Source organism: Tachypleus tridentatus, chromosome 12 (genome assembly GCF_004210375.1).
Source record: "Tachypleus tridentatus isolate NWPU-2018 chromosome 12, ASM421037v1, whole genome shotgun sequence".
In the NCBI taxonomy this organism is placed as follows: domain Eukaryota; kingdom Metazoa; phylum Arthropoda; class Merostomata; order Xiphosura; family Limulidae; genus Tachypleus; species Tachypleus tridentatus.
The window spans coordinates 14,932,103-14,945,693 of NC_134836.1; the positions used below are offsets into that span (position 1 = coordinate 14,932,103).

The following is a 13,591-nucleotide window of genomic DNA, read 5'->3' on the forward strand; positions in this document are numbered from 1 at the left end:
GTTAATTATAAATTTTTTATAGCATTGAAGTATTATAGCTTTGTGTGGATTTAAAACTAAGTGTTCTGCGTGTAATATACGAAGTTTCTGCTGTTTTACAAAATGTATTCGAAGATATTAACAACATTTTTATGGTTACAAAAATTACATATTTTTATGTGTTTGCAAAAAAGTGGAAATATCGAGTTATCGATGCCCGTATTAACACATCAAGATTTGTAGTAAACGGGCATTTCGTTCGTTTCTTAATTAATTAAGTCTTTATTGAAGATTAAAACATACAAAATGCTTTTAAAATTCAGATATCGTAAAATTATGAAATATAATCTGAAGAGTAAGTAACTTATTGTGCCATCGCAAAACATTTCACACTTTCGAAACGAGGCAAAACTATCATTAAATCGAGGTATCGTACAGAAGTTGGATTTCGCATTTTAATACTAAATGTTGTATTTAAGTATTGACACCTCTTGTACACCTATTTCTGCAGTCACGCCAATCCCAGCAACATAAATATGAAGCACCAGGACAATCATTGTCAGAGTTACAGGTTGAGCCTGGAAGAATTCCGTTGGGACAAGGGTCTACAAAGAAATATGGCCAAGGCGGACATTTCCATGCTAGGTAGATGAAGAAAATATGTAAACGTTATTAGTATTTCTCGTAATGCTAGGCGAGACTAATAAAATCTGAAGTTGGAAGAAAGTCGGGTATATACAAATATACTGAAATTTTTAATACCAATAGACTGTCATAAGTTTACAATAAAAAGTAATAACATTTAGTGTATCAAAATATAAATTGACTAAACAAAGAAATGTTTAAATGAAAAAATGTGATTACCTGGTTTTCTGCTAATCACACCGGTGAACAGAACAACAAGTAATACAAGTACCAAAGACTTCATTATAGCAGATTACAACACCTATAACATAAAACAAACAAGAAATATTATACAACTGACTTCAAAAATGCAATTTGTTTGAAGTAAAATACAGAATTATTTCACTTATTAGATATCAAATAGACTGGTGAGGGTGAATCGCATGTGCTGGGATGTTATTTTGACAATCACGCTACCAAGCTCTTTCACAGTGTTATTATAAAAACTTATTTCTTGATATTTCCAGATAAACTCACTAACTGAGGATATTATTAATTTCTTACCGGATTACCTGGGGACTAGCAAAATAAAAGCTACAAAACTGAGTCATATAGAAAAACAAACATATCGCCAGTAAACATTGGAAATGTAAATTACAAAATGTTTCGCATTTTAAATTTTTTTTTTCAGACATTAACTTTTTAATGAAAGTGTACGGCTTTTGTCAGTTCTTTGTTGGGTATAGTGATAAAAATTCAAATTATCAAAAATATACAAAATTAATATTATCAATGAGCAAAACCAATGTATCTATGAATTCACTTTATATCACCGACAGTGAGCAATTAATACAGTAAAAAGTACGAAACTCGTCAATATCAAATCTACATAACTAAATATACATAAATTTATATGTTAATCCAGAACAAACTTTTTCATAAAGGCTAAGGAGCTACTGTCATGGTCGACTATCAAACGCACGTTGTTAATCAAATTACTTACGTCTTAAGTCACATTTTATTTCAATTTGAGAATTATCTTGATCAAATTCGTCAAAGTCACAAACGTTACTTTACGATAAATCATAAAATGAAACACGTCTTGCTTTACATTTAAAACATTTCCATTGTTTTTTTCAATCCATACAAAGTGCTAAAACTTTTGTACTTTGAATTAAAACATTTAATATACTTTAACCGATAAAGGATGTAATTCTACTTTTCACCTTGTAAGGTTTATCACCTGTAACTTTCGACGAGGAAATTTCACACAAGTCCCAATCTGCAGCCATCTGCATTTAACAAATTGCAACGAACATTATAAGAAGCTAATTTACATGTGAATACCTCATAAACACTAGAACTGCTCCTAGATATCATAAATTAAACTTCATACACTCAAATAAACTATGATTCTTAGAATGTAGCATTTGTGTAAATGACATTGAAAATGTCACACGTAAATACATAACAAAAAAGTTTTCTTTTTGATAAAATTCACCTACTATGAAGTATTAAATCAATCATTCTTCTTTCTGGTATTTTTCTTTGTGACTTCATTCACCTTCTAGACGTCCACGAAGAATCTTGTTGATTTACCCTCTTCTTCACAAGCACAATAGGCGTTTCCTAAGGACTAGTACTCAGTTCTACCAGTCCTTGTTCCTTAATAGTTTCTATTTCTTGAACCCTTAGCCTGTTTTGAAAGTGGAAATGTTTTGATCGGGCAAGTGTTTCTACTACAAATTTGACTAAAGTCTTTTTTTCCCTCTGTACTCTGTTCTGAAACTTTGTTCTGGATATTTCTTTCTGTTGAACAAGGCAGATACCAATGCTTGATTGTGCTTAATGCTCTCAACTGTAAGGTTATTTGAAATAAAGCTAGCCTTTCTTTTCTTTTATGGAAAGGGCAGAAATAGTAAGAGTTTGGTGCGTACTATTACATATATTCACCCTGGAAATGATTTGGAACTAAACCAATTATGGCACCTTTTCATCAGTCTATTGGTTTCTTGATCAGAAGATAATTTTGAACTGGCCAGATAAATTCAATTTTATTGTTATAAATACTTTATATATCTCTAGTATATATATATATCTAGTAACTTACTTAAATATTATTGTGTCTTTCTTTCATTCCTTTTCCTCAACTGATGATCCTCTTTTAATTATATTGTTTTCGCGCGAAACTACTCAAAGACTATATGCACTAGTCATCCTCAATTTAGGACTGATTGATTAGTGGGAAGGTAGTAACTGTCTCCACTTCAAGAACACTTCTAAGAAGTAACCATGTACTGTAAAGAGTTTATTATCCACGTTTAAAATAAAATCTAATGAGAGTGCTGTTCAGTCTAGTTACTCGAGATCCCATTCCAAGTAAGCACAGTGAGAATGTTAGCATCTATTAGATGAAAGTTCTGAATATTGGAATAATTCTAATAGTGCATCTATGTATAGTATAGCATTTGTAGTATTATATAAGTGTCAGTGTGATCATTACCAGTAAACTCTGAAAAGTTCTATATACTATCATCTTCGAGTGCAAAAATGGAGTTAGGTTTGGTCCTGGCATCACATCACCGTCACTTATTGAACGCCTCGTGTAATTGATAAAACTGTATTCCTAATTTGAAAGAAAATTCACCTCCTGTTAACCACACTTTGGGACTCATGGCTGCTCTGCAACAATTTTGTGTTTTACTGGCTTCTAACAGGCATATGTCTATTTTTTACCAAGTCACAGAAGTATCCAAATGTCTTTGTTAGGATGTGGAATGTTTTACAGTTATAGCATCTGTTATTCAAAACTCTTAAAACAAAGTGTGTTTCCTTCATTCTAATGTAGCACTGTATATATTCCTATCAAAAGAACACAAAATACTCATCCCTCCAGTTGCATAGCAAAATGTATGTAGAGAAAGAATGCTAAGTTTCGATACTTGTGGTAGGTAGAGCACAGATAGCCCATGTTGTTATTAAATAACTGGCCCAGGATGGCCAGGTGGCTGGGACGCTTGACTAATAATCTGAAAGTTGCGGATTCGAATCCCCGTCACCCCAAATATTCTTGCACTTTCTGCCGTGGGCGCGTTATGAAGTGACGGTCAATCCCATTATTCGTTGATAAAAAGTAGCCAAACTATTGACGGTGGATGGTAATGATTAGCTACCTTTCCTCTAGACGTACGCTACTAAATTAGGAACGGCTAGGGCAGATAGCCCTCGTGTAGCTTTGTGCGAAATTTAGAACAAACAAACAAACAATCAAGATTATTTCCTTTTGGAACTATGGCAGTCATACATACATAGACACGCACCTGCACATGTCTGGTATTGGACGACTTTGCTGTCTCATTCAGCCAGTTTCACCATGGCTTATTACAATCCCAAGATGTGACCCTTCCTTCACTCTTCCGAAGAAGGCTGATGATCCCAACTTGTGATGGATCCACTCATTACTCTTGTTGTCCCTAAATATTATATTATATTAAATTGGTATTGTGTGACTTAAAGCTTGTTCAAGTTGTGTTTTAATTCATTCTTATTAGCCTCTTCTTTATTACAAATATTTTATTTTTTCCAGAGAATATAGGCTGTGTATCATACCCATCTTTAAGTTGAATGGGTGGCTTGACTTAAGGCTATAATTATATTATATTACTTCTTCATTCGTATTTTGAATTTTTTGCAAAGCTACGCGAGTGCTAATTGCGCTACACATCTATAATTTTGAAATGATAGACTAGAGAAAGAGTAGCAATTTAACAACATCCACTTCCAACTTTTAGGTTACTAACGAAAAGCGAGGTTCACTGACACATTATAGTGCTCTCAAGAAATCTTTGGTGTCGGCTTTCGATACCGCCATCTCCAAGTTGCAAGTCGAGTACTCGTTCAGGTTATGTTAGTCTTATACAATGCTGCGTTAGGAATCTAGTTAAGTATGCATTAGCTACTTAATGTTTGAAGTAAGACAATTTGTAGCTGTATATTATACAAATGCCTCACTCAGTATCGAATATTAAACCAATGAGAGCAAAGATCGTGCCTTCTGAGCGCATGTAAGGTGTACTGGCGCTTAATAAACTGTTAATATAACACTAAAATACACAAATCATGGTCAGATACAGGTTCACAAAGCTATAAACTCATTCTGACAGTTTTTATTTATTTATTTCAAAGACAACCTTTAAAATTTTAATATGTCGTAGATTTACCATTTCTTGAAAAATTTTACAAGGAGAGTTATTCAGCTTAAAATTCAATTTAAAACTCAACTTCTACCCAGTATATACTACATATTATACAGTCAATAAAAGCCTTCATCAACCATGTTGAAGAAGAAATTAATAATCATATTTAATAGAGTCTATCTACAAGTTCACCTTTAATATGTAGCTAGAACTCTGCTGAGAATAAAAAGTCTTAAAGATCGAACCAAATTCTCTCAAATATCATATGTCATTTAAGAACTCTGCTATCCAATGAGTGATGACGCAAGCATTGTCTCTTCTTTCAAAAGACTAGCGGATCGTTTATAAAACCATACACGTCCTAGGTTCAAAGGCAGTTCAAACACTTTTGACATACTCCAAGTGAAAGTGATTTAAACCCATTCACCCTTACGTTCAAAGTAATCGGCAAAGCTGTAAATGAAGCTACGATACATCTGGCGGAGATGCTTCTGAGGTTAATATAAAACAATTAATAAAGTGCTACTTAGCTTCTTCTCAATTTTTAGGTATTTTAGTTTAATTTAAACATTCACACTCTACTGTGTAATTTTAACTTCTACATCTGGCCAAAAGCTTATTTGAACTATTTATTTGAAAGCTATACTGTAGTTATTTGAGTTTTGTTATTTTACTTGATAATATGCTACTAGTTAGTTAGTTATCACCATTAGATTTCATCTAGGAACATAGTGCCGCAATCGCTTGCGGATTATTCAACAGGTATTTAAATGAGTAGGTTGTTAGCCCACTGCACCGAGCAGTCCCTAATTTAGCAGTGAAAGACGAGAGGGAAGGCAGCTAGTCATCACCACCCACCGCCAACTCTTGGGCTACTCTTTTATCAACGAATAGTGGGATTGACCGTCACATTATAACGCCCCCACGGCTGGGAGGGCGAGCATGTTTGACGCGACGCGGGCGCGAATCCGCGAATTAAGAGTCGCACGCATTACTCGCTTGGCTATGCCAGGCCTAATATGCTACTAGCAATGTTTTAATTGCTTTACATTTGAAGTGCTGATATTCATATTTTAAGATGTTTACTAAGCCGTAATATGTTATTTGTTTTCTAATAGTTTTCAGACTACAGTGTTCTTGTCTTGAAATCTAGTAATATCGTATTTTGTTGCATCCATTTGTTCAATTATACCTTGGTAACTTTATCTTTTATGCATAATGACATAGATTAAGAGTGTAATAATACTTGGTTATGACTACGAGCTAGCTTATTTTTTTGCTAGCTTAATTAGGCAATCTGAAATTAGTTGTATTTTCGTATGTCTTTTGACATAACTTACTGGCGTGTAACACGGTAGGCGATGTACGATGCGTATCACTCGATTTTGTAGCATTTGTAGTAATAAGGATTGGTTTCTGTTAGTGTTGCATGTCACCATAACTCCGTATTATATTAAAGGTCTTATAAATGTTTAATAAATGTATAATGTGGTTTGGGGTCTGCATTCATGGGTATGGTGACTAATCTTGCAGAGGTACGAAATTCTGGTTTAGACTTTCTTTCTGATGATTTTGAAGTGAGAATTCCATGTAAGTTTTTGTTTTATTGTTATTATTCCAAGGAATTTAGCGGTTTTGGAGAAAGAGATGGGAGTGTTATAAAGGTTAAGTTTAGCTAGTTTTACGCGTTTTAATCTCTTGTTTAATCTGCGGTGTAGGATTATAGCTTGTGTTTTGGAGGGGTTAAGAGTGGTTTTCCATTTATTGCATTGTTGAGTAATGTTGTCTGTCGTTTCTTGTATTTTCTTGGCTATTAGTGGAGAGTCCCATGAAGTGCTTCATAATGTGATGTCGTCGGCGTATTGTGATGGATGAGTGAATGGTGTAGACGGCTGTGGTAGGTCATTGACAAAGAGTGTATAGAATAGTGGACTAAGAACTGATCCCTGTGGTACACCTGCATTAAAGGTGAATGGATTGGATAAGTTAGAGTTGATTCTGACTTTAGCTCTCGATTTTCTATAAAGTTGGAAATCCATCTGATAAACATTGGAGATACTTTGAACTTCATAAATTTGTATTTTATTCCGTAGTGCCAGACAATGTCAAACGCTTTTACCTAAAAACTTCCTGATACACTGGGCTTTTATATGACCTTTGTCCATGGTCTTTTCTGTTGTCCTTGCTCGACAGCAGGATACACAGACGCCAAACTCTCCTACCTAGCATCATTCGTATCCCAATGTCTAATTGGTACGTAGACAACACCTAATTCTAGTAGTACAAAATAGGGGTCGAGACCTATACAGTTGGGCTATTGCCTCTACTTTTATTATCTTTTCGCAGGTACTTCCTTCTTCTTACACATCGGATAACTGTATTATTTAAAATTGAAAATGAATTTGTGTTTTTTATTTCTCTTATCATATAAAACACTTGGCAAACTAACTTAAGATATCTAATGAATCTGATGTATTATCTGTGAATTTAATGTGCTTCTGACAACTACACTTATTAATTATTATTTAAACTTAATCAAAGTACAATATTCTTGCAATGCGCTTTTGGAAAATGCTAAGTAAAACGGTATACATTTTTAAAACCCAACATGAAATTATGTTTTCTCTCTCTCTCGCCATAGTGTAGTGTACATAAAGCTAAAGATCTAGGAAAAGGGTCGGTCAGAAGAGCTAACTGTTAAGCAAGTACAACCATTAATAAAGTTATTACGGCCAGTCCAAAGGGTCACGAGAAATTAACTGAGGAGATGAAATTATAAATAGATCACAAGGGCTGACTGGTAGGCTCACGTTAATGCGTAAGGAAGAGAAGATTAACTGATTAAATTTATGGGGTCAGTTTAGTGTGAAAAGGAACATTTTGAAATGAATTGTTTCTATTTGAATAGCGTATGAGAAGGCTTATTTGCTTTGGTTGTTAATTCAACTGGCAAGATAATTTTAAACTAGGGTTAGACAGTGGAGAGTGCCAGAATAATGAAGAAGATATAAGATGCAGAGAGCCCTAGGGATTTAGTGTATAAAGTGTATTTAGTGTATAGATATAAAGGCAATTTTAATGGTAGGGTAAGTTGTCATAAAAGTAATCCTAAAAGCATAAAAAATAAAACGGATCAATGAAGAACAGGTAGGAACAGATGATTTTGATATAATAATAATAACTGACATGTAGACATTTATAATGAAAGTAATTTGTTAAAATACATAATTATAGGTTGTATGGTAGACGAGGAAGGAGTGTTTTTTATATGTAAAATGTCAGGTACAGCTTGTTCAAATTAAATTATCAAAGCTAACAACAGTGAGGTTGAGTCAATCTCGTTTTATTTCAAAGGAAAATGGTTTTGTTTAGAATTTCTTACAGACAACCAACTGAAACTGATAAAAGTATTGAAAAACTCTTTAATAATATAAATAATTCGACGGTCAATGATATTATAATTATGGGATATTTTAACTTTAGGCATACAGAGTGGGAGATTTTGGGGTCGAAACATGAGAGAGTTAGATTTTTTTAAATTTGTTCTGGATGGGTTTTTTTCAACACTTTGTGTTAAGGAACCATTAGAAACAATGCTATTTTAAATATTATGTTAACTTCTGACAAAGAAATGGTTAAAGGGTATAAATGATTGTTATAAAATTAGATCTGATGCTTTGCTGCATGTGGAGATAGGGAAAAATGACATTTTCTGTATAAATGTCAAAAATAAAATGTTCAAAAGATGAGATAAGAACTATTTGCAGTAAGTTAGGCAACTGTACTAGATTGAGGTACTGACCAAAAGGTGGAAAACAAATGTTTAAATAAATTATTAAATGTTCAACACAGGTATGTTGCTTAGAGGGAAAAAAAAGGGATTGTTACAAAGAAAAAAAACCAAGTTGGCTCACGAAGAGTATTGGGATAAGATTAAAGAAAACATTATAACTATAAAAAGTTTAAACTGATTGCAATTATGGGAGATTTGGATAATTATAGATCCAGAACGTTGGTGAAATAAGAAATTATGAAATAAACAACACATGATAAAAAGATTCAATGAAAAAAAAAGGATTTCTTCAAATACATTAAAGGTAAGCAAAATGTTACGATGGGAGCAGGACCTTTGAACACTGGGAGGCTAATATTTAATGATTATGGGATGGTTGTATTATTAAAATATAATTTCTCTTCACTTTTTACTAATAAAATTTTGAACAGTATTCCCTAACCTGAACAATTGCTATATGGAAATAAAATTTACATGATTATCACATTACTTCTGAACTCGTTAAGAAACAGTTAAAAAGGTTAAAAAATGATAAAGCACCTGGAGTAAATAATATTTTGAAAGAAGGTCTGGATATATAGTTTGTTTATTATTATTTTTTCTAAGCTCTTCAATAGAGTCAGTTGCCATAAGATTGGAAGTTGGCTAATGTTATTCATCTTTTGAAAAGAGGTGATAAAAATTATCCCATAATTATATACATATTAGCTTTATGTAAGTGGTTGAAAAATATTTTGATAGGCTGATAAAATATTCTTTGTGTAGTCAGTTAACAAAGTTAAAATTCAGTGATGTCGAGAAAACCCACTTGTAGAGAAATATATATGTAAAAACGGCTCGTTTGGGTTGAGAAAATATTTGACGTGGAGGAGCGAAAGTTATATAATCAAATCTAAGCACACCCTCTACATTCCGACACTCATTTACACAACCCCTTTCAAACATGTGGACAGCTTCCGGTCAGTTACCTTTTTCTTTCTTTGTAAAACTGACGATGACCGAAGAAGGACGAAACGTTGTTCGCTCTTCTATGTAAAATATTTTCTCAACCCAAACGAGCCGTTTTTACATATAATGTTAAAATTATTTTGGATAGTTAATAGGGTTTGCCAGGTGAAAATATTGCCTTTTTAATCTTTTAGCATTATGAATTATGAATATGTTGCCGATGAGAATAAATCATCATTTATAATAGTTATTATAAATGGTATTGGATATCAAAATATATATGTGTTAAAAAGAAAGTTGTGTGTATCAGTCTTGATTCCAAATATTATACATTTGATACATATCGACATTTAATTAACTTAAAGTTTCCGGCAATTTGAAATCGTAAAACGTTAACATACGTAACATAATAAATCCGAGATTCGTCCGAGATAAAATATAATACGTAACATTCATCAATTCTTAACATCTAGATCAAATTCTTTTTCTCCATACTCTTATTGTTTTCTTCTCTTTAATAATTAGTAGTGACAATTGAAAAAGGTGATCATGAAAACATAAAGTTAAGATAGTTTTTTTATAGGTAAAATGATAGTTCTGTATTTACCAAATGTAAGGCTAACGATAATTCCTAAATGCTACAAATCGATTCAGTTTTTCTAGTGCAAATAGAAACAAGTGATGTTCGAAATGGCAGGAAAAAAAGAAATATTGTTAAGTACAGAACTATTGCAATGCTTTTAGTATACAAAACACTGTAGTTCTTTTGTGTTCATCATAGTGATAGATGTACACAGGAAGTTCTAGGTAGGTTTAACCGATATATGCTTCATAAGGTTAACTAGCTTGATTTGGAAGTATACTTCTTTATTGGTTTTATAACAATCACTTTGGGCTACGTGCTGAGAGGTTTAAGTTTATGTTAAGTTTAAAATGAATAAAGGCCATATAACCCGAGCTTTGAAATGTGGACCGTTTCTTCTTCAGGGCAAATTGGAAGTGATGGTATACCTTGAAACTAACAAGTATTTCGGTCTGAATATCTTTGCCCCCTTTGCTTGGAAACAGACATAACCGGGGGTGATAAAAATTAGCTTTTGCTTCACCCCACTCTTAAATTGGTGTTGAATTAAAAACGGCGAAAAGAGCCAATGACAGGCATCTAATCGCGGTTGTGAATAACGTACACCAGATCACAAAATCAACTACCGATATTGGACTTAAGGTCCATCAGAAAGGCTGGTATCTATAAATCCGATGCCAAATTTTTGATGTGGGGGAAACGGTAGAACCCGAGAAAACCTACTTTCACTAGCTGGTGCCAGTGAAGCGACCTAGTGCCAGTTGAGTTAGCATGGAGAAAAAGGAAGGGCTTGTATACAGTTCTAAGTGGACGGGAAAATATCGACTTGATGAGTGGGTTTTTTCCCTGTTACGTCTTCGGATCTGATCGGCGATAAATAAGGCCGTGGGATTGTTGGTGATGAATAATGTAGGGTGGAGGTAGTGGTGATGATTCGGCTCCCCAATGCCATGGGTTAATGGGAAGCGGTGAGTCCGTCTGCCTGTTCCGCTGGTCTGTGGGTGGTGGAGATTCTTCAACCAGGTGGTTGCTCGTCTGGGTGGCCTTCCTTCGCCGATAGATGTTGGTTTGGGTTGCTTAAGAGGTGGAGGTTGAGGCGTCGACCGTAGTGATGTCTAGAAGTTTGGTTTGAGTATCCTTAGATAACTTGTTGTATAAATCAGTTTGGGTGATTTTACTGGGTGTTTGTTGGTTGGTTGACTGTGGGAAGTCGTCGGTCGATTTCTCTTGTTGTGGAAATCTAGAATTTTGGTATATCCCGGGCTTGGTGGATCTACGATGAGGGCGTTCGGCACGGAAGTGAAATATATGGTTAAAACAACCGTTTCGTGGGATGCAGTCGACACTATACGAGTACTTGGAGATTGTCACTGTCTTGAGGAAGTAAGTAAGCAGATTGGTGTGTTTAGAAGAGATGCGATGTACGGCGTATATCTCGGTCTGGATTTAGCACTCGATGGCATGTTCTATTTCTTTAGGTTGGATGGTTGGGTCGATGTCCCTTAGAAACACGGAGAAAAGGCTAACAGTGCTTTTAGAGGGGGAACAACAGACATTAAATTCAGTATTCCATGGCTGGCACAAGTATGATTAGTCTGCGGGTGTTGAGGGCTGGATAAGAACTTCGCCCCAACGAAGGATTCATTATGGTATAATTTAATGAGTGATATGTGTATATAACAGGAGTTTATTGACGTCATGAGGATCATTCGGTTTTCCAGGAAATGTTCATTTCTCCATGTACTGTTGTTTCAAAGTGTTTAATTTCCGGTACAATGTAACTGATGGAGAGAATGTATGTTAAAAGGTATTAGAGATATCTTGCTTTAAAAATAGCTGTATATATATATATATATACTTAAAACTATATTAAAATATTTACATAAAATAAAGATGACGTCCGGGGTCTCATTGAAATAACATATCGTTATAATAATCAATTTTTAAAAGCAGGTATAAAACTTAATTTTAAATAACTAGACAGAGATGAAACCAATGAACGAAGATCACTGATTTTAGAATCTAGATAATTTCGAAAGGTTGAACAGTTTTTAAATTAGCAATCTAATAATCTTCTTTTACTTCTCTACCAGTTATTTATTGTTTTGAAACTTGTTTCAATGTCATGAGAGTAACATCGTTAATGAAATGACCGGGTTGGTTAAAGTGTTGAGCAACAGGGAGATTTTGTTCGGTGTTCATACACGATTTATGGTTCTTAAAACGTTCCCTAAGAATTATTTGTGTATGTCCTTCCTACTGGCGATTGCATTTTTTACACTGTATAAGGTTAATGATGTATTTTGTTTGGTCTCTTTTGAATTTCGCGCAAAGCTACTCAAGGGCTATCTGCGCTAGCTATCCCTAATTTAGCAGTGTAAGACTAGATGGAAGACAATTAGTCATCACCACCCAACGCCAACTCTTGTACTCTTTTACCACCGAATAGTGGAATTGACTGTCACATATAACGCCTCCACGGCTAAAAGGTCGAGCATGTTTAGTGCGACCGGGATTCGAACCCATGACATTCAGAATACGAGTGGAGTGCGTTAACCACCTGGCCATGCCAGGCCAGATAGTTATGAAACATAAAGATAAAAAGGAAATGGAAGTTGTTTGTTAAAAGAAGGAAACCTGGCTTTATTCGTTTATAATTCATCTATGGATAAAAAATGAATTTCTGTAGATATCTTACATTCCATATAGCTAAAATTTTCCAGATTATTCTTAAAGCGAGTAAAATAAAAGTTTATTGTTGAGAAATCAGAAGCTATAAATCATATATTTTTAAAATAAAAAACAAGGACTTACCTTTCGTTGTCACGCTGTTGAACAGCACTGAGTCGACAAACACGGTTAAAAAAAGAACCTTCGTTCTAGAATATTGCAATATGTAGAGGTATTAAAAAATTACTGTGCTAAAAAAAACTAGGAAAAGTAGAACAAGAAGGGTAGAGTAACCTTTTTTGTTGTGTGGTGGTGTATTGATGTTTAACGTATTACGTTACGAAGATACACAATAACGCTTCACTTCTTTCCGACTGAGTTTAATGAGCTTATGGTTCAACCGAACGAATTACTTTTATAAAATCCAAGTTGGTTTTTCAAGAGAATGTACAGCAGTACAGGACAGCTATCATATAATTTTTTTCAAACACTGACATAAAATACATTAGATTCATATTAATAAAAATATAATGTTAGTAAATTTAAACGCCACTCAACATGTTCAACTAACCACAAAAACCCAAATTACCTTTGCCTTACATGAAATTTTACACCTTTATACTTGTTCATACTTTCTATTTAAATCCTGCGACTGCGAAATCAGCCATTATGGAAAGTACAACCATATTTGTTATACCTTTAATTTACGTAAATCTTTGATAACAGGATTTGATGCACATGAAACCTTGATAAAATATAATTACAATGCAAACATAAAATGTTGCTGGAATAAATTAT

General features: G+C 33.9%; 1 long non-coding RNA gene across 2 annotated transcripts in view; it reads right to left on the reverse strand.

Annotated features, from left to right (window-relative positions):
* Nucleotides 1–241: 241 nt before the first annotated feature.
* The window catches only part of LOC143234923 (uncharacterized), a 14,701-nt gene continuing 1,351 nt past the window's right edge, over nt 242–13,591 (reverse strand). The window contains exons 1-3 of one of the 2 annotated variants that reach the window (XR_013018852.1): nt 1,830–1,938; nt 844–925; nt 242–620 (exon numbers count right to left, since the gene is read on the reverse strand). This is a non-coding gene — a long non-coding RNA (uncharacterized LOC143234923). Of the gene's footprint in view, nt 621–843; nt 926–1,829; nt 1,939–13,591 lie in introns of those variants that run through there. The other variant, XR_013018853.1, reaches the window with a different exon arrangement.